Source organism: Elephas maximus, chromosome 6 (assembly GCF_024166365.1).
Source record: "Elephas maximus indicus isolate mEleMax1 chromosome 6, mEleMax1 primary haplotype, whole genome shotgun sequence".
Taxonomy (NCBI): domain Eukaryota; kingdom Metazoa; phylum Chordata; class Mammalia; order Proboscidea; family Elephantidae; genus Elephas; species Elephas maximus.
The window spans coordinates 103,342,938-103,364,476 of NC_064824.1; the positions used below are offsets into that span (position 1 = coordinate 103,342,938).

Below are 21,539 nucleotides of genomic sequence, written 5' to 3' on the forward strand. Positions count from 1 at the left end.
AGGTGGAATAGACCTTTAAATCAGAAAAAGTGAAAATACTTAATCCTTATATATAACCTGAGGCTTCTAAGTTAATTTTCTTTTTTTTTTTTTGCATCCGTGACTCCTATTTTATTAGATTTGCTGCCTGTCAACCTCTTTGAGAATTTTCGTAACTTTTCTCGATCTGACTTTCTAATAGCACATTTTGTATAAGACAGATGGTATTTTAGCTGTTGTTGAAGCAGGGCTTCAAACTGGTTCCAGATTGGATTCAGTGTATCTGGGATAAAAATGCAAATTCTCAGCAGGGTGTTGATCCTGAATGAACTGGTTCGAAGCCCTGGCTTGAAGTAATTTGTAGGTCGTGATTAATTCACAAATTATTATTTCAATAATCCTCATAAAAACAGCATTTCAGTGGTTATCGTTTGTTAATTTCCCTATTGGGGTAAATTAAATGCTGAGAAGTAATTCATAAAGTCATTGGAAACTGGATCTCTGAGGACTACCAGGAACAAACAGTGAAAACACTTGAGAATTTACCCCTCCCCCACTGCAATATTATTTTAGTTTACATCAGAACACAGGACATTTTCCATTTTCTTAATAAACATCTGTTTAAAAAAAAAAAATCCTAGATCCTTAATGCCTGTTAACTGTGTGCTGATAAAAACACCAGTTTAGCATCAACACTGGATTGATTCCACCTGCGAGTACATTTGGGTAATTCCACAGGGGACTTGGCACAAAAAAGAATGTGCACCCCATACTGTAAACCCAATGGGACTATTTGAAGAACACTTTAAAGTGCCTGCAGTGCTTAATGTTGGTGAGAAAGATCTTTATTTTCTGGCTTGGTTTCCACTTTAGGAGATAACTTCATACCTTTCTAGGATTATCCTACTGGGGCACAAGGTGAAATGATATCATCTGGTTCATTCAGACTTCTTTGGTGAATCTCTGGGTGATTTCCCTTCAGCAGATTCAATGCCTGGCACGCAGTAGGTAATATTTGTTGCCTATAGGTAGTTATTGAATGATATTGCTCATTTCTACTCATACTTGAATAGCACTTGATGACAAAGCTACGAAGATATCTTGAGATGATTACATTCATCACTGATGACCTTATTTTCTAATCTCTGAATTTTAACAGTGTTCAAAGAGACTATTTGTCTTGTAGGAAGTCAAGACAAATAACACCTTTGACATCCTGAGTGCTTTTTCTTAACACTGAGAATTGGACAATGGCAATGCCTTGTTACAAAAGGGGAGGTTATTTTGAGTTTTGTATAAACTCTAAATATTAATATTCTTTAGATTCTGTTCTGGAACTCTTAATGTTAGAAAAAGCTTTAGTATTAGTAAGAGAATGGAGCCTGTGTGGTGAGTGGGTTAGTGCGTAAGCTCAAAGGAATAATGCAACTTTTGTAGAATTGCATTTTCCACATAAAAACTGTTTTAAAATCCAGTCCTTCCAATAGATCATATTTTTGAAGTAGAAATATAAATTTCCTTTTGAAAGTCATGTACTCTAAACTGTTTCCTGAAACACTCTCAGGCATTTTTTCTTTACCATGTATGTTTAATCAGCAAAATGATAATGCATACACAAGTGATTTTAGTTTTTTTTCCAAGAAATTGTGTTTCTTTCAGATCTGTTTTACTAAAGTGTTACATGGAGATCATATTGCCACTTTTGGGGAAAGCCAAAACTTTTCTTTCTTCTGAGTGACTCTTTTTCTAGGAAGTCTTTTTTAAATATCTTCTTTGCTCATAAAGTAATAAAATATTAATGGTTAACTATGAACTAGTGGTTTTGAAGCCTAGCTGCATATTGGAATCACCTGGGTGTTTCTCCCAATTATTCTCACATAATTGATCTGGGGCGGGGCATGGACTTTGGAATGTTTAAAAGCTCCCTGGGAGGTTTTTATGGCAGCCGGGTTGGAGTGTGAGTGTGAACAGGAGAGAGTAACAAGTCACTTTTCACCTATTTCGTGGTAGGCAGCTCTTTTTGGTTCCATTTTTTATTGTGTAGATGGTTTTGATTCTAATCTTTTAGAATGACAGTACTTCTCAAACTTTAATGTGGGTAAAAAAGTGCTTGGGGTGGTGGGACTTGCTAAAAATCGCAGTCCATGGGCTCACATGCAGAGATTCTAATTTATGTGCTGTGCAAGGTGAGAGGTTAAACCAAAACCTGCTTTTTAAAACGAACACCCCAAGTGGTTTTGATAGTGAATTGATCTTCAGAGTTCTTTTAAAAAACACTGTGTTCCAGTTATCTATCCCAAAACTTAATTGGCCTAAAATACCTATTATTTCTTATGGGCTTGTGGGCCAGGAATTTGGCACAGTTGGCTGGTGAGTCTTCTGCTCCACACAATGTCAACTGAGGTCACTTGGTGTTACTCAGCTTCTGGCAGCTCTGATCTGGAGTATTCAAGATGGCTTCATTCACTACTTGGCACCTTGGTGGAGATGACTGGAAGGCTGGGCTCTGCTGGGGTATTCTCCATGTAGTCTTGGCTTTTTGACAGAACCTTCTAGTAAGGTATTTGTACAAATTCGACTCGAATGTGGAACCCTGGTGGCACAGTCATTAAGAGCTTGGCTGTTAATCAAAAGATTGGCAGTTTGAATCCACCAGCCACTCCTTGGGAGCCCTGTGGGGCAGTTCTACTCTGTCCTGTAGGGCCACTGTGAGTCTGGATCAACTTGACAGCAATGGGTTTGTTTTTTATATCATGGCGTTTGCCTCCTAGACAGTGTTGCCAGGGAGAGCGTTTCGAGATAGCCAGGTAGAAACTGCAAAACTTCTTATGACCTAGTCTCAGAAGTCCCAGAAAATCATGTTTGCCATTGTGTATTTGTCAAGCAAGTCTGTAAGACAGCCTAGATACAAGGAGAGGGGAATTACAGTCCCCCTCTCAATGAGAGGAGTAGAAAAGAATTTGCAGTCATCTTAATATTTCCACACACTGGTAGGCAGATGGTGTGTTGCTTATGACTCTATTACAAGTTTCTGAATTATTTATTTGTAGTTACTATTCATAGTATTATTATTAGAATCTGAATTATTGATTTGTACAGTGGCTGCAATGATGGGCTCGAGGATAGTAATGATTGTGTGGATGATGCAGGACCAGGCAGTGTTTCTGTTGCACGTAGGGTCACTATGAGTCAGATCTGACTTGATGGTACCTAACAAGAACAACAACAGTCATTATTACTATCTTAATTCAGGGACTCATTTTCTTTCATCTGATAAGTTTCAGTGATATTTTAAATGGCATCTCTACCTACATACCAGATTCTTCTTTCTATAATTGGTTTTACATATGGCACAACTAACCTTTTTGAAGCATGATGCTGGTGATGGGAATTTCTTGCCTAAAACTATAAATGGGTCCTCATTGCCTATGTGGAAGAGTCTGAAGTTCTGCGATTGGAAGTATAATATATTGATTAATATCATGGACTCTGGAGTGAGACTGTTTGAGTTCAAGTCTTGGTTGAGCTACTTACTCACTTTGTATACAGCCTCTCTGTGCCTCATTTTCCCATCAGTAGAGTGTGAATAATAATAGTATCTTCCTCAGTGGGTTGTGAGAATTAAATGAGTAGTATATGTAATGCTCTCAGTTTGTGTTGGGGCATAATTTTTTTATTGTTACTGTAAACATTGTGGCATAGCATCAAGGCCTGTCATACTCTGTTGCACTTTATTTCCAACTTCATTTCCTGTGAGTGTTCTTGTGATCCATGCTACAGCCACATTCCACTCTCCTGTACTGTCTTTGTTTTTCCATGTTTTCTCTCTGCACCTTTATTCATGCTGTTGCCTCTCAGTGGAAAGCTGACATTTCTCCTTCTCTCCCATAGAGAGTGACTTTTACCACAAGTGCTTTCAAGGGTTTTTAGTGGGTAGTAACGGGAATTTTATACTAAATTTCACTGTTATGCATGGCTGTGTTCTGCCTCTCCAACTCTACTATAGCTTCTTGAGGGCAATGCCTGGGTTTCATTTCTGTTTTTTGAGTTTCCTGCTGGTGTAGCACAGCGCAGTGCCTTAGGTCTTAGTGTTTAAAATTAGTTGTAGTACCAGTCAGAACGGGCTAGGTTATGCTGCAGTAACAAACAACCTGGAAAACCTCAGTGACTGAACGACAGTTCATTTCTGAGTCATGTTACAAGTCTGTGATTGACCGGTCAGGGGGAACTCTGCCCATTGTATCGCTCAGGACTCCAGCGTGATGGAGGATCCATCTTTAAACATGTTACATGAGTACTGAAGCAGGGAAAAGGAAGTGGAAATCTTTGCACTGGCTCTTAAAGCTTCTGCACAGAGATACACATGTTACTTATGCCCACATTTCATTGGCCAAAGCCAGGCACATGATCGCACCTGTGTTCAAGTGGGTGGAAAAGTGTGCTTCTCCCATGTTCTCAGAACAGGAGAAACAAACATTTATGAACAACTTCATTGGCTACCACAGATGACTTACTGGTCTCATTATCTATTCCCATATGAGACTTCTAGGTTAATAGGACCAAACTGCTATAAAAGTTTCACCTCTGTGTACCTAATTAAAAGATAGCATTCAATTCAGTGGAGACTAAAGATACCCTTCTTTGTGTCTCATTTGGATGCTGTTCTACCTAATGAAGGCAAAACAAAACCGTGCAGTAGCAGTTACATTTATGTATGTGGGTTTTCTTAGAAATAGTAAAGCCTCAAACATGTTGTCATGTTTTTCATGTATTTCCCTTTAAAGAAAGACATTTCTTTCTCTGTCCACCTTTTCTGACTTTGATTCTTGCTTTAAATTAAAAACTGGTAAGCAAGACATGAGGTGTTCTTGAGCATGAATCCTGGGCATGGTCACTGGGTTTCTGGGTTTCACCAAATTGAGCATGTTTAATAATTTAAAATAATGATTTTAGCAAATTAGATACTCCATAAACATATGCTAATGTTCAGTGGCTCAAAATTTAAGATTGTAACCAAAAGGATATTATAGGAGCAAACTACCATATATATGGAAGAATAAATTTATTTAATAAAAGAGTTAGGAGGATTTTTGTTTATTTGCTTTATGGAATAATTTTTACAAAGGATCACTAAAGCCCTTCAAGGAGTTATAAGAATTACATCTGAGGAAGTGCAGTAGGCATAGGGTAGAATGGGAATAATTTGCTAGAGATAAGGATAGCAAATCAAGGACCTAGGGTTATAATGGACTGTTTCAATATGTCAGCAGAGTAGGGCTTCTGTCAAACATGTTAACAGCATTCTGTGTTTAATTAGGCTTTGTAAGGACCAGGAAGCAGGGCTTGTGTATCTACTTGTCATTTTGTGAATGATGTGGAAAAAATATATAGAGGCTGAGGAAGGGTAGAAATTATAAAGTTTTTCTTACAGCAGGAGTATAGGAATCAGGAACAAGGGAATGAAGGATGAGGGGTCGACTACACCTGTGAAAATGTACAGTGAAAATCTACTTCCTCAGAGAACTGGAGTACAGCGGCCGTCACCTCACATTCTTGTAAGAGACCTGCGTTAAAGAGCTTCCTAAGAGGGCGAATAACTGAATAGGTTGCTTAATGTTCTGTTCCTTAGGAAACTTACAGGGTGGCTGATCTATATGACTGAGGAGTCCTGGTGCTGCAGTGATTAAAGTGAACAGTTGCTAACCAAAGGGTCGGTAGTTCAAACCCACCAACTGCTCCACAGGACAAAGGTGTGGCAGTCTGCTTCCATAAAGGTTTATAGCCTTGGAAGCCCTGTGTGGCACTTCTATTTTGTGCTATAGGGTTGTCTTGAGTTGGAATTGACTCAACGGCAGTGGGTTTGGTTTGGGTGTGATCTAGGTGCCTAGAAGAATCTACCTATAATCCCATTAAAGCCATGGTATTTTTTTAAGCACTTGGACTCTTTTGACAATTTGGACATTTGGGAATCATCTGTTCAAAAGCACCCACTTGTATGTGCCGTGCTGTGCTTAATCTCAGAGCAGAATAGGCAAGGGGAAGTTTACAGAATGGTTTGTATCCACAGCAGCTAGCGCTAGCTACTTCGCAAATATCTGTGGTGATAAAGAGTGGATGTGTTGGTGGCTCTAGACAGGCAATAAGGGGGGATTTGTTTGTTTTTAATTTTAGGCATTTTAAACAGCACATGCTTGTAGGTTTTAAAAATATTGCTTTAACACAACACTAAATATTGTAAGGGGCAGGGAAAGTTTACAACAAAGCACATTTGGTTGGGGAGAAGGTTTCCATGGCTCTCTACTAGCTGTTATGTTTATATCCTCCAAAACTTTCACTCTGGCTTTATTCCCAGGAAGGAAATATCTGCCCTTTCCCATTCTTCTACCCTTAGTGTGTGTGGGCGGCCTTGCAGCTCTGCAGGGAGGGCACTGGCAGTAAAGCTGTGCACGATGCTTCTTTGCTCCCAGAATCTCAAGCCAAATGGAATTGTTCTGAGTTGGCTGGGTCTTACTTTCTCAGGGTTATGCCTGAAGGAGACATGATTGGGGTGTGGTGGGTCCTGAAAGCCAAACTCTGTGTTAGTACAAATAAATCAGTTGGCCAGCTCTGTAGATTTTGGGAGTGCTAGTAGCATTCATAAATCATTTTACTGGGATCTCAATTACCCAGAACATAGATAGTAGACTACAGTGCTCGTAACTTGGGCTACATCTGCTCTGTATTCATCATGTTTCTCCCCCAACACAGACACAGGCACACACACACACACACACACACACACACTGCATTTATATTTGTGATGTAGTGATAATGTTGTTGTTAGGTGCCATCGGGTCAGTTGCGACTCATAGTGACCCTACGTAGAACAGAAATAAATACTGCCCAGCCCTATGCCATCCTCATGATTGTTGTTACACTTGAGCCTATTGTTGCAGCCGCTGTGTCAGACCATCTCATTGAGAGTCGTCTTCTTTTTTCTGACCCTGGTGGTGTAGTGGTTAAGTGCTATGGCTGCTAACCAAGAGGTCGGCAGTTTGAAACTGCCAGGCGCTCCTTGGAAACTCTATGGGGCAGTTCTACTCTGTCCCACAGGGTCGCTATGAGTTGGAATCGACTCGACGGCAGTGGGTTTGGGTTTCTTTTGGGTTTTCTGCTTTACAAAGCATGATGTCCTTCTCCAGGGACTGATGCTTCCTGATAACTTGTCTAAAGTATGTGAGATGTAGTCTTGCCATCCTTGCTTCTAAGGAGCATTCTGGCTGTACTTCTTCCAAGACACATTTGTTCCTTCTTCTGGCAGTCCCTGGTATTCTTCGCCAACACTGTAATTCAGAGGTATCAGTTCTTCTTTGGTCTTCCTTATTCATTGTCCAGCTTTCACATGTATATGAGACAATTGAAAACACTATGGCTTGGGTCAGGCAAACCTTAGTCCTTAAAGTGACATCTTTGTTTTTTTTATACTTTAAAGAGATCTTTTGCAGCAGATTTGCCCAATGTAATGCATCATTTGATTTCTTAACTTCTACTTCCATGGGCAGGCAAAAAGATTTCAATCTTTAATTTGCTTTTCTTATGTTAATGAGAGAATGGTTATGATGTGTTGTGGACAAGGGAGCAGTTTGAAACTCTGATTTAAAATAAAAGTATAAAATTGTTTATTTCAGTTATTTGATCCTTGTCTCTCTATATCATAAATAATTCCAATTGTGATGTAATTATGGTTGCAAGTCTCTATATTGTGCTGGAGTTTATAACCTTACTCAGATTTTTGTTTCTAAAGATAAATTTAATGACGTTTTTAAGGTATTTCTTACTCGGTAAGAGTAACTTTGAAACTATTTGGAAACTTTTGATTTTTAAAATTAAGTCTTTGAGAGTATCAAGATAAAGTATATTGTATCCTAACACCTAATTTAAAAAAAAAAAAACCTAAGATATTTTACAGTTGCAAAATGACATCTAGGGAGGCTTAAAGTTCCATATTACTAAAGAAACATTAAACCCATGTTTTTTAGTTTACTGCGGCAGGTATTAACAATCATTTGTGAAGTGCCTTATCAGCATAGCTTTGGCTTCTAGTTCTCTTGTCCTTTACAGATGAACTTTGACATCTTAATCTACTTCATGACAAGCTTTTTTCTCTAGGTGGAAGGAGATGCCCCCATCTCTGAGCATCCTGAGAACAGTACATGATCAGCTGGTCCAATCTGTGTTACTGCTATTCTATGATTTTAAGGATTTATTATGTGCATAGTAATATTTCCAGCATAAAAAATCAGCTAGTACATGCTTGAAATTGCTCTAAGATTTTTTAAGACTTCAGTGAAACTTGTAATTTACACTGAAAATGATCATTCCAATATTGCACTTTCTGCTTTTCCAAACCCACCCTCTGATGCCATCCTTCCAGAAGTAGCCAAAGGGTGGAGGAGCACCTTGATGGCAGACTAATTCTGTAACCAGGGCAGGAGGGCTTTCTTGCTAGTACTTTGATGTTCTATAAACACAAAACAACATTCTTTTTCTGGCTTCTATCCTTCTAGGGGAGTGGTTAGCTTAGGATCAACCCAAATGCATCAGAGATTATAGGAAATGGGTTGAGAAGACTTTACTTCCATGGCCAGGTGAGAAGTAGCTAATTCATTCTGAATGTGCTCCAGAAGAAATCCCCTTAGCCCTCTGGTGATACCCATTTAGACACATTCTATTAATATTTGCTACACAGTTAAAGCTGACATTTTGAACCCTGTCTGAGAAAGCGGGAAACCCTTGTCCTGAGTAGTGCTGTGTAGATAAAACAGTAGATTAGGACTTCTACCTTTTATCTCGCCTTCAGTTCTAATGTGGCATTCCAATCTCTGTCACTTTAGTTAAAATGTTACTTTGGAAGGCAGAGGTCATTTGGAGATTGTGTTGTGGCATGTAAATAGAACTAATATAAAGCCTTTGTTTTAAAGTTACACCCTGTCTCTCCTTCCCCATCTCCTTTCCAAATATGTGTGACCTTGCAGATTTTTAGCATGAGTGGGATTATAATGTGTCAAATGAGTCAAAAATGAAATGAAGAACACATTGTCCCATATTCTTAAATATTATTTTGTAGTTACTGATTAAACAGAACAAAACCTACAATTCTTTTAAAATATGCTGATGTGCTTTTTTAGTTTCATCTGCATATGTCACATAATATGTAAAGTGTTCCAGGACATAAGGAAGAATTGTGTGTGTGTGTGTGTGTGTGTGTGTGTGCGTGTATGTAAAATAAAAGCAAGCTTGTAGGATATGACACAATGAGTCGAATGGATCTTTGGAGATCATGAGTTTAAGTCTCTTTTAAGCCTATCAACTTTTAAACCACAAACCAAGTAACTAGTGAAATGAACATAATATGGTTGCATTTCAGACAATGAGAATTTTCTTCATTTCCACAGGTATATGTGCTATTTTGATTATTCTTGACATACGGAATTTTCTTGATCTATCTTCTGTTTCCCCGTTTTTAGGGGTATGTGCAGAGAAATATGCACTATTGTTTTTCTTGTAGTAGTGAAATGTGTGACATTAAATGTTGGAGAGGCACTAGGCTGCCCCTGTTCAGCTTGGGCTGGTTGTTGCCAGACTTTTGCTTTAACAAAAGAAGATGGCAACCTGGGTTCTTTTGCAAGCCCCCTGAATTAAAAAAAAAAAAAAAAAAAAATTTTATTATGCTTTAAGTGAAAGTTTATAGTTCATGTCATTTTGTCATACAAAAACTCATGCACACGTGGTTATGTGACCCTACCTGTTCTCTCTGTAACGTGACAGCACATTCCTCCTCTCCACCCTGTGTCTCCTGTATCCATTCAGCCACCTCCTGTCCCCCTCTGCCTTCTCATCTCGTCTCCAGACAGGAGCTGTTCACTTAGTCTCATGTGTCTACTTGAGCTAAGAAGCACGCTCTTCACAAGTATCATTTTATGTCTTGTAGTCCAGTCTAATCTTTGTCTGAAGAGTTGGCTTCAGGAATGGTTTTAGTTTTGGGTTAACAAAGTCTAGGGGCCGTGGCTTCTGGGGTCCCTCCAGTCTCAGTCAGACCTTTAAGTCTGGTCTTTTTACTAGAATTTGAGATCTGCATCCCACTTTTCTCCTGCTCCATCAGGGACTCTCTGTTGTGTTCCCTGTCAGGGCAGTCATTGGTGGTAGCCAGGCACCATCTAGTTCTTCCGGTCTCAGGCCAAGCCCCCTGAATTGTAAATAATAATAAGAACAGCATAAGAAACTGTGCAGTCCAAGCAGTTTAGATATACAGGCTAGGTCAGTATGTGGGTTCCCTGGTTTGTGATCTCTGGTGGATTATTAAAGATAAACAACTGTCTTTTCTTCCCAGTTATTCCTAATTTAAAACAAATACTAGAAAGCTTATCCACACAATTTACAAACAAATAATTGATCTTCTTAGCTTTTCAGATCGATTTACTTTGTCAACAAAAATCCCTAAACTCTAAATTTCTTTGCAAATATCTGTTTTGGGGTAAATTTATTTCATTTACAAAGTTTAATGTATAACTCCTGTTTTTGCTGTTTGGTGTTGTTTTAAATACCTTAAATTTGATTTTTAAACTAATCAGAGTATACGGTATTTAAAACTATATATGTATTTTATAATGTTTTTAACAAATATCAGCAGTTTCGTGCCCTACACCTTTTTATTCCTTAAGAGCATCTACTTTCAACTCTCTTTAATAACCCTTCTGATTCCTCAATCATATGCTTGAATTAATATTTCTTATTTTTTTGATTTAGATGAAGGTTTACAGAACAAACTAGTTTCTCATTAAACAGTTAGTACACGTATTGTTTTCTGACGTTGGTTAACAACCCCAGGACATGTCAACACTTTCCCTTCTCGACCTTGGGTTCCCTATTACCAGCTTTCCTGTCCCCTTCTATCTTCTAGTCCTTGCGCCTGGGTTGGTGTGCACCTTTATTCTTATTTTGTTTCATGGGTGAAGAGTGAAACTCGGGACTGACTTCATTACTGACCTAAAAGGGTGCCTGGGGGCCAGACTCTTGGGGTTTCTCCGGTCTCTGTCAGGCCAGTAAGTCTGTTTTTTTTTTGTGAGCTAGAATTTTGTTCTACATTTTTCTCCATCTCTGTCCAGGACCCTCTATCGTTATCCCTGTCAGCAGTCAGTGGCGGGAGCCGGGCACCATCTCTTTGTACTGGACTCAGTCTGGCGGAGGCTGTGGTAGAAGTGGTCCATTAGTCCTTTGGACTAATCTTTCCCTTGTATCTTTAGTTTTTTTCATTTTCCCTTGCTTCCGAAGTGGTGAGACCAGTGGTGTATCTTAGATAGTTGCTCTCAGGCTTTTAAGACCCCAGGTGCTACTCACCGAAGTAGAATGTAGAGTATTTTCTTTATAAACTGTGTTATGCCAATTGAGCTAGATGTTCCCCGAGACCATGGTCCCCACAGCCCTCAGCCTAGCAATTTGGTCCCTCAGGGAGTTTGGATGTGTCTGTGCAGCTTCCATGATTTTGCTTTGTACAAGTTGTGCTGGCTTCCCCAGCATTGTGTACTCTCTTACCCTTTACCAAAGTTACCTCATATATTGTCTATTTAGTGTTTTTCCATCTCCACCCCTCCCTTCCCTCCTAACCATCAAAGATTGTTTCTTTTTCTGTGTAAACCTTTTCATGAGTTTTAATAGTAGTGCTCTCATACAATATTTGTCTTTTTGTGATTGACTTATTTCACTCAGCATAATGCCCTCCCAATTCATCCATGTTATAAGTTGTTTCGCAGATTCATCGTTGTTCTTTACTGTTTCATAATGTACCATTGTGTATATGTGCCACAGTTTGATTATCCATTCATCTGTTGGTGGGCATCTAGGTTGTTTTCCATCTTTTTGCTATTGTGAACAATGCTGCAATGAACATGGGTGTGCATATGTCTATTCGTGTGATGACACTTATTTCTCTAGGATATATTCCTAGTAGTGGGATTGCTGGATCATACGATATTTCTATTTCTAGCTTTCTAAGGAAGTGCCATATTATTTTCCAAAATGGTTGTATTATTTTGCATTCCTACCAGCAGTGCCTAAGAGTTCCAATCTCCCCGCAGCCTCTCCAATATTTGTTATTTCCTGTTTTTTTAATTCATGCCAGTAATGTTGAGGAGAGATGGTATCTCATTGTGGTTTTAATTTGCATTTCTCTAATGGCTAGTGATAGTGAGCATTTCCTCATGTCTCTGTTGGCTGCATGAACGTCTTCTTTGGTGAAGTGTCTGTTCATTTCCTTTGCTTATTTTTTTAATTCAATTATTTGTCCTTTTGTTGTAGAGGTGATGGATTTTCTTGTAGATTTTAGAGATCAGACCTTTGTCTGATTTGTAATAGCCAAAAATTTTTTTCCAAGTCTGTAGGTTCTCTTTTTACAGTTTTGGTGAAGTCTTTTGATGAGCATAAGTTTGTTTAATTTTTAGAAGATCCCAGTTATCTAGCTTATTTTCTGGAGTTTGTGTGTTGTTGGTTATGGTTTGTATCCTGTGAATGCCATGTATTAGGGCCTCTAGCATTGATCCTATTTTTTCTTCTATGAAATTTACTGTTTTTGGCTTTATATTTAGGTCTTTGATCCATTTTGAATTAGTTTTTGTATATGGTATGAGGTATGGGTCCTGTCTCTTTTTTTTTGTAGATGGACATCCAGTTTTGCAAGCACCATTGTTAAAAAGACTGTCTTTTCCCCATGTGATGGACTTTGGGCCCTTGTCGAAGATCGGGTGACTGTAGGTGGATGGATTTACATCTGTGTTCTCAATTCTGTTCCATTGCTCAGTGTATCTGTCACCGTACCAGTACCATGCTGTGTTGACTACTGTAGCTATATAGTAGGTTCTCAGGTCGGGTAGTGCTATTCCTATTTTATTCTTCTTCTAGTGTTTTACTTATCTGAGGCTTCTTCACTTTCCATATGAAATTAATGATTAGTTTTTCTATCTCTTTACAGAATGTTGTTGGTATCTGGATCGGAATTGCATTGTATTTGTAAATCACTTTGAGTAGAATTGTCATTTTCATAATGTTGAGTCTACCTATCCATGAGCATGGTATGTTTTTCTGTTTATGTACCTCTCTTTTGGTTTCTTGCAATGGTGTTTTGTAGTTTTCTTTGTAAAGGTCTTTTACATCCCTGGTTAGATTTATTCCTAAGTATTTTATTTTTTTAGGGGCTATTGTAAATGGTATTGCCTCCCTGATTTCATTTTCATCATTCTCTTTATTGGTGTGTACGAATCCAACTGATTTTTGTATGTTTATCTTGTATCCTGCTAATCTGCTGAATCTGTTAGTTCCACTGGGTTTTGTATGTATAGTGTCATGTCATCCACAAATAGGAGCAGTTTAACTTCTTCATTACCAATTTGGATGTCCTTTATTTCTTTTTCTTGCCTTATTGCTCTAGCTAGGACTTCTACAAAAACAAAACTAGCACAATGTTAAATAGGAGTGGTGATAAAGGGCATCCTTGTCTTGTTCATGTTCTCAAGGGAGTGTTTTTAGCCTCTCTCCATTAAGAGTGGTTAAGTGCTATGGCTGCTAACCCAAGGGTCCGCAGTTTGAATCTGCCAGGCGCTCCTTGGAAGCTCTGTAGGGTGGTTCTATTCTGTCCTATAGGGTTGCTATGAGTCGGGACCAACTTGATGGCACTGGGCTTGGGCCATTAAGAATGATGTTGTTCATTGGTTTCACGTAGATGCACTTCATTATGTTGAGAAATTTCCCTTCTATACCTATTTTATTGAGCATTTTTATCAGAAATGTGTGTTGACTTTGTTGAATGTCTTTTCTGCGTCTATTGAGTTGATCATGTGATTCCTTTCTTTCCTTTTAGTTATGCTGTGGATTATGTTGATTGATTTTGTAATGTTGAACCATCCTTGCATACCTGGTATGAATCCTACTTGGTTGTGGTGTTATTATTTTTTTGATAGGATGCTGAATTCTATTGGATAGAATTTTGTTGAGAATTTTTCCATCTATATTCATGAGAGATTGGTCTATAATTTACTTTTTTGTTGTGTCTTTACCTGATTTTGGTATCAGGGTTATGCTGGCTTCATTGAATGAATTCAGAAGTGCCCCTTCCTTTTCTGTGTTCTGAAATAGTTTGATAGTACTGGTGTAAGCTCTTCTCTGAATTTTTGGTAGAATTCTCCAGTGAAGCCATCTGAGCCAGGGCTTTCCTTGTTGGGTTTTTAAAAATTACCTTTTCAGTCTCTTCTCTTGTTATGGGCCTGTTCAGATTTTCCACATCATTTTATATTAGTTTGAGTAGGTAGTGTGTTTCCAGAAATTTGTCCATTTCCTGTAGGTTTTCAAATGTGTTGGAGTAGAGTTTTTCATAATACTCTGTTATGATGCTTTTTATTTCAGTTGGATCTGTTGTAATGTCCCCTATTTCATTTCTTATTTGGGTTATTTGGGTCTTCTCTTGTTTTTCTTTTGTCAGTTTAGACAGTAGTTTGTTGATCCTTTCAAAGAACCAACTTTTGGTTTTGTTGATTCTTTCTATTGTTTTTCTTTTCTCTGCTTTATTTATTTCTGCTCCGATCTTTATTATTTCTTTTCTTCTGATGGCTGCGGCCTTTTTTTGGCTGTTCTCTATTTGTTCAAGTTGTGTAGCTAATGTTTTAATTTTATCTCTTCTTTTTTGATGTGTACATCTGTTGCTATAAACTGACCTCTAAGGACTGCCTTTGCTGTGTCCAGAAGGTTTTGGTGTGATGTGTTTTCGTTCTCACTTGATTCAAGGAATTTTTTGATTCCATTTCTGATTTCTTTTATTACCCAGTGGTTTTTCAGCAGGGTGTTATTCAGTTTCCACATAATTAATTTTTTTTCCTTGCTGTTCCTGTTGAAGATACTCTGTATTATCTCAGTGTTTTGGGTTTTGTTGAGGGTGGCTGTGTGACCTGAGATGTGGTCTTTTCCGGAGAGGGTTGCATGTGCATTGAAAAAGAATGTGTACTTTGCTGTTTTGGGGTGGAGTGTTCTATATGTCTGTGGGGTCAAGTTGGCTGATTGTTCCCTTTAGCTCTTCTGTGCCCTTGTTGAATTTCTTTCTAGATGTTCTGTTGTTTATCAAGAGTGGTGTGTTGAAGACTTCTACTGTTATTGTGAAACTGTCAATTTCTCTTTTCGGTGCTGTTAAAGTTTGTTTTATGTATTTTGGAGCCCTATCATTGGGTGTGTAGATGTTTATTATGGTTTAGTCTTCATGATGGATCGCCCCATTAATCAATATATAGTGCCCTTCTTTGTCTTTTATGGTGGATTTTATTTTAAAGTCGATTTTATCTGAGATTAGTATTGTCACTCCTGCTCTGTTTGGTAGCTGCTTCATATATTTTTTCCCGTCCTTTGATTTTTAATAAATTTACATCTTGCTTTCTAAGGTGTCTCTTGTAGACTTTTTCTTTTTTTTTTTTTTTAACCCATTCTTTCCCTCTGTATCTCTATGGATGCATTTAGGCCGTTTACATTCAATGTAATTACTGATAGGTATTTTTTTTTTATGAGCTTATTGGTGTCATTTTGTAGTGCTTTTTTTGTGGTGCTGATGTTTTCATTGTTCCTGTTACCCTTCTGTGCGGAATTCCTTTTGTTTGTGAATTTTTTTTTCATTTCTTTTGTTTTTGTAGTTTTTGTTTATGCTGAGACTGTTTTTCTTCTTTATTTTGCTGAGTGGATTTGTTAACTTTCTTTGTGGTTACCTTGAAATTTACTTTTATCTTCCTTAGGTTTGAACCAGTCTATTATTACTTGGTATCACCTTTGGCCTTCTCCATTAGAAAATTCTCTACCTACACTGTTTATTCTCTCTTTTATTGTTCTGACATTGTTGTCATTTGCACATTAATTTCTCTGGTTCCGTGTTGTAATTCTTTTGGTTTTGGATAGTGTTTGAGAGTTCATTTCCTAGGTTTGTGTCTGGCTGGTATAATCTTGCATCCTAGATTCAGGCTGTGGTCTGCTGTTGTTTGTTCTCAGACTAAAGTACTCCCTTTAATAATTCTTGTAAGTTTGTTTTCATTTTTACATATTCCCTTAATTTCTGCTTTTCTGGAAATGTCCTGCTTTTGTTTTCATATTTGAACAAGTGGTTTGCAGGATATATTGTTCTTGGTTGGCAATTTTTTTCTTTCAAAATCTTGTATGTATTGTCCCATTGCTTTCTTACCTGCATGGTTTCTTCTGAATAAGCAGAACTTAGTCTTATTTTTTGTCCTCTGTATGTGACTTTTCATTTTCCTCAAGCTGCTCTGAGGATTCTTTCTTTGTCCTGGTTTTAGCAAGTGTGATTGATATGCCTTGATGATTTTCTTTTGGGGGTCTCTCCTATATGAAGTTCATTGAGCTTTTTGGTGGTCAGCTTTTCATCTTTCATGATATTAGGGAAGTTTTCTGTCAGCAGTTCTTCAGTGATCCTTTCCATGTTTTCTGTTTTCTCTTCCTGTTCTGGAACTCTGATCATTCACAAAGTTTTGCTTTTGATTGGATCCCACATAATTCTCAGCATTTCTTCATTTCTGTTCATTCTTTTTTCCTGATTTTTCCTCAGAGTTGTATCCAAGTGCTTGTCTTCAACTTCACTGATCCTGTTTTCAATCATTTTAAACCTGTTGCTCAGCCCTTCTGTGACACTGTCCATTTCTGAAATCTTGTTGTTCATCTTTTGGATTTCTAGTTGTTGTTGTATGATTTCTAGTTGTAAATGTATTTTGGCATTTTGTTCCTGTGTTATTTTCCTGAATTCTTCCATTTTTTGTCTGTGTTTTGCATGAATTCGTGAGCCTTTCTCATGAATTTGTCCATTTTTTCCTCATTTTTATCTGGTTTTTGCTTCAACTATTGGATACTCTGAATAGTAAAAATTTGAATTCCCTATCAGGTAGCTCCTAGTGCCTTTTCTTCTACTGGAAAGTGTTTTTACTTTGGATGCCTACCGGAACCATCCTGTCCTGTTTTCTTAATATGTTTTGATATTGTCTGGTGTCTTCCAGATGTCCATTAATTATTTTCTTCATTTGTTGATTGTAGATCTGTTTGTTTTGTCTATTTTTGTTTTATCTGGTTATGTCTGAGCAGGTGGGCTGTGCGTTCTTTGTTATTTGCTCGTCTGTGGGGACAATACTTTTCACTTCCTTGTCCAGCAGGCAAGGCTGAATGCTTAGTTATGATGCGACAGGGCAGGTCCAGCTGAAGGGGAGTGGCTGGAATAGGTTGTTAGTGACACGTACTAAGACAAGAAGGTGGGCTGGGAATTAGTGCAGGGCAGGTTCTGGTAGGCCATTCCTTTGCTGCTCAAGGGTGTGATGTTCAGCACATGGTGCAGATAGGCAGGTAGGAAGGGGGAGGTTGTGATGTGTGGAGCTAAGGTGGTTATGGAAACAAGGAGAGAGAGGAGGAGAGAGAAACAGGAGCCAAGAACAAATAAACAAAAACTAGTGCTAAGGGAGCTTGCCATAGCAGTGGAAAGATGAGAAACTAAGAAATGGAAGAAAACAAAATGGAAAAAAAAAAGAAAAGGGGAAAAAGAAAAATAAATAAAATTAGAAAAAAAAAAAAAAGACTCCAGTGATCCCACCGGTGCAGCTGCGAAGACTGGAGCAGTGGCTCCCAGGCTGTGCAGTGCAGCCTGGCTAGAAGGGGTAGAGATGTCACACAGCACCAGGCATTCAGGAGACAGGAAAGGAAGGTAAGTATAGAGAAACGAGAGACTGAGAAAGTTAAAAAGGAAAAAAAAAAGTACACCTAGGGATACCACTGGTGCAGCTGTGCAGACTGAGGAAGTGGCTCCCAAGGCATACTGTACAGCCTGGCTAGAAGGGACTCTGAAGCCTCAAAAAGAAAAAGAAAATAAAGCGAAAAAAAAAAAAAAAATCCCCAGGCATCCCACCAGTGTGATGACATGGGTCCGGGAAGTTGTTCCCCAGTCGAGTGATGCATCACAGCCTTTCAAGAAAAAGCAAAGGTGGCACATGGAGCCAGGTGTTCAAGAGAAAGGTGGGGGGGCGGGGGAGAGGTGGCGAGAGGCATGGAAGAAGCCAAAAGAAGCAGAAAAAAGCAACGTTAGCAACAAACAAATGGCACTCTGGGAGCTGGCCAGTGTGGGCAGGGCAAATCCAAGTGGCAAGGGGATGAAGCCAGTGCCTCTTGGCCAAGAGGCTGTGGCCAGTGGGAAACAGAGGAGGCTGAGCAGTAGGGGGAGATGGGGGATGGGAAAGCGTGTATCGCTGGTTATTCAGTGTTCCATCTCCTGCTAGGAGCTACGTGAAGCTGCTTTCCTGTGCTCCCTATGTGCAAGTCTCCAACATGAGTCCAAGATGGTGAATCTGTGCTGTGTTAGCTGATAGGGGACCTCTGCACGTATTTCTCCTCGCTCTCTTTTCTCTGTAAGTTTCTTACTCATTTGTTGCTTGGCTGAGGTCTTTATCTCTTCATTTGATGCTTAGGGTTCAAGGATTGATGCTAGTCTCTGTTTTACTTAGTTTTTTGGGTCTTTGATGTGGAGGGATGGCATGGTGCTTCCGTCTATAGTGCCATGTTGTCTTGAATTAATACTTCCTGACTTTAAAATTTTGGAGATTTTCAATTGATCTCCTACTATGGATAATGATTTAGATCTTTTTCACTCCTCCCTCCTAGGTATTCCCACCCCCAACTCACTCCTATTTTCCGTATATTATTAATTAAAAATGTTGATGAGATTTATACTCAGCTTTTGTATCAGTATGACTGTAAAATAGTGTTCAGAACTGAGCCACATAGTGTGTTATAATTAAACTTATTTGCTTGTATACACTTTCTTTATTTTGTAGTTTTGATAATGGTTTCATTTTGTTTAGTGATATTCCTTTAAATATATTTCAGACAAATCTGGTCAATTTCTGGAAAAAGTTTCTCAGGAGGTATATGGCTTCTTTAAACCTCCCCAGTTTTTTTTTTTTTTCCATCCCATTCATGATATGTCTGGGTTTTTAAATTATTTATTGTGCTTGGCACTTGTTTGTATCTTTTAACCTGTAGACTTTCATCTCTCAGTTTGGGGCAATGTATTATTTTTTTACTTCTCCCTTGCACCCCATGATTTTTCAGTTGTTTTCTATTTGTGCTTCTATTATTTTGCGTTTTGAATCTTCTGTAGTACTTCTCTAATTTTCTTATCTCTTTTCCATCAATTTTTCCTTTCTTATTTTTATTTTTGTTCTACTCTGTGAGATTTTTCTCACTTTAAAACTTTTTATTGAATTTTTATTTCTGAAATCTGAATTTTAATTTCTTAGGGTCCCTTCTTAATTTATGAATTTTAAAAATTCTTTTTAAAGGATAACTAATTTTTCATGGATACAATATATCCTCAACTCAGCATATTTTGGAAATTTTCTTCTGCTGTTTGCTCTGTCTTTCCATGGGGGTGTTTATTTTTCATTTTTATTTATTTTTATTTGTCTCTTACATGTCTGAGGATTTCCACAAATGTGTGGTGAGCCTTGTGACCTGTTTATATTTGAGTGAATGTATGTGTTCTGGCCTTATTGATTGTTGGTTTTCATTTGAGGGCCATTCTGTGTCCTTTTGATATTTATTTTTACTGTTTTTTTTGTTGTCCTAAATGTTAGTCTTTATAAGACTTTTTTTTTCTTTCTTCAACTTGCTGATTGTCCCAAAGAGTAGCAGTGTTCCACTTTCTCATAGAGCCAAAAACAAACAAGCGAACAAACAAATAAACCCATTGCTGTCAAGTCAATTCTGACTCATAGCAAGCCTATAGGATGGAGTAGAAACCCATAGGGTTTCCAAGGAACAGTTGGTAAATTTGAACTGCCAGCCTTTTGGTTAGCAGCTGAGTTCTCAAACTTTTTGATCTCAGGATCCTTTTACAGTCTTAAAAGTTAGTGAGGACCCTATAGATCAGTGCTGTCCAATAGAAATATAATGCAAATCACAAACAGAAGCTGCATTTGTAATTTTAAATTTTCTGGTAGCTGTATTAGAGTAAAAACAGGTAAAATTATTTTTAATATTTTAATTAACCCAGTAAATTTAAAATATTTCATTTTAACATGTAATCAATATAAAAAATTTAGATACTTTACATTGTTTTTAATGCTAAGTGTTTAAAATCTAGTGACAAGCCGTCAGACTTGTCATATTGTTCTAAGAGTTCAATAGCTACTTGTGGTTAGTTGCTACCATATTGTACAGTGCAGCTATAGAGCTTTTGTTTTTGTGGGTTATATCTACCAATGTTTACTGTATTAGAAAGTAAAACTAGAAATTATAAAAAGAGTTACTTTATTTTAAAATAAGTGATAAACCTATTACATGTTAACATAAATGACTCATTTTTATGTAAAATAACTGTTTTCCAACACAAAATTTAGTGTGAAATTTGGTATTACTTTACTCTTTGAGAATCTCTTTAATGTGTGCCTTTGCATTCATTTTGTTGTAATATGTTGTTTTCTTTAAGTATAGAAAGAAAATCTGACCCATACAGATAAAAAAAAAAAAAAAATTTTTTTTTTTGTAGTAGAAAAAGGGAAGGATATTTCAATATCTTTTTTTCAGATAATTATGGATATTCTTTTTTTGATACTACTTTAAAACTTGAACAGTGGTAATTTCTTAAAGGTTGGTTTCCATGTGAAATTGAAAACCATATCAAAGAAATTTTCATATTCTTTTACATTAAAATTCTTTGATCTGTCTTGCCTTTGAATAGATTTTCTACCCATGTAATTTTTTTTGTTAACATTTCGGACCATATATTGGTCATTAGGAAGATACTAGTTGACTGAGCTATGTGTGTCTTCCAAATGTTGACGCATCTCATTACACAATATCAAAAATTCTCACACAATATCAAAAAAATCATAATCCTTGATCTTGTTCAGAAAAGTCTTTAAGGATGGGAAACTGTCAAGCTCCTGAAGGTGGATGAAAGTTATCTAACCAAAAATCAAACCCATTGCTGTTGAGTTGATTCCAACTCATGGTGACTCTATGTGTGTGGAGTAGAACTACACCAAAGGGTTTTCAAGGCTCTGATCTTTCAGAAGCAGATTGCCAAGTCTGTCTTCTGAGGCACCTCTGGGTAGGTTAGAACCATCAACCTTCGGTTAGTAGGCAAACACTTAATGATTTGTACCACCCATGGACTCCATAAATTATCCAGAACCTTAATTTCAGTGTGAAAGCTCAAATTTTATCATTGGCAATAAGTACTGTCTTTTGTTTTCCTTGAAGTGACAGACTCACTGTGTTCATTTTTTAGAACATGTCTGCCAAATTTGATTATTCATATGGTTTCAATCAGTCATATTTTGGAATACAAATGGTATTCTATGAAAAAAGCCATTGGTTCAACTTGCAAGTCAAACAGTGGCACACATCCTTTTCTTGGGGACAACCAGATTATTTTGGCATACAGGAGAAGTGCTTTATACATACCTCTCACTTGTTCACAAACAAATGTTGAAAAGACATGTAATCAAAGG

General features: G+C 37.7%; 1 protein-coding gene across 8 annotated transcripts in view; it reads left to right on the plus strand.

The window, feature by feature from the left end:
* The window catches only part of PARD3B (par-3 family cell polarity regulator beta), a 1,165,226-nt gene that overhangs the window by 61,186 nt on the left and 1,082,501 nt on the right, over positions 1–21,539 (plus strand). The window lies entirely within an intron of this gene.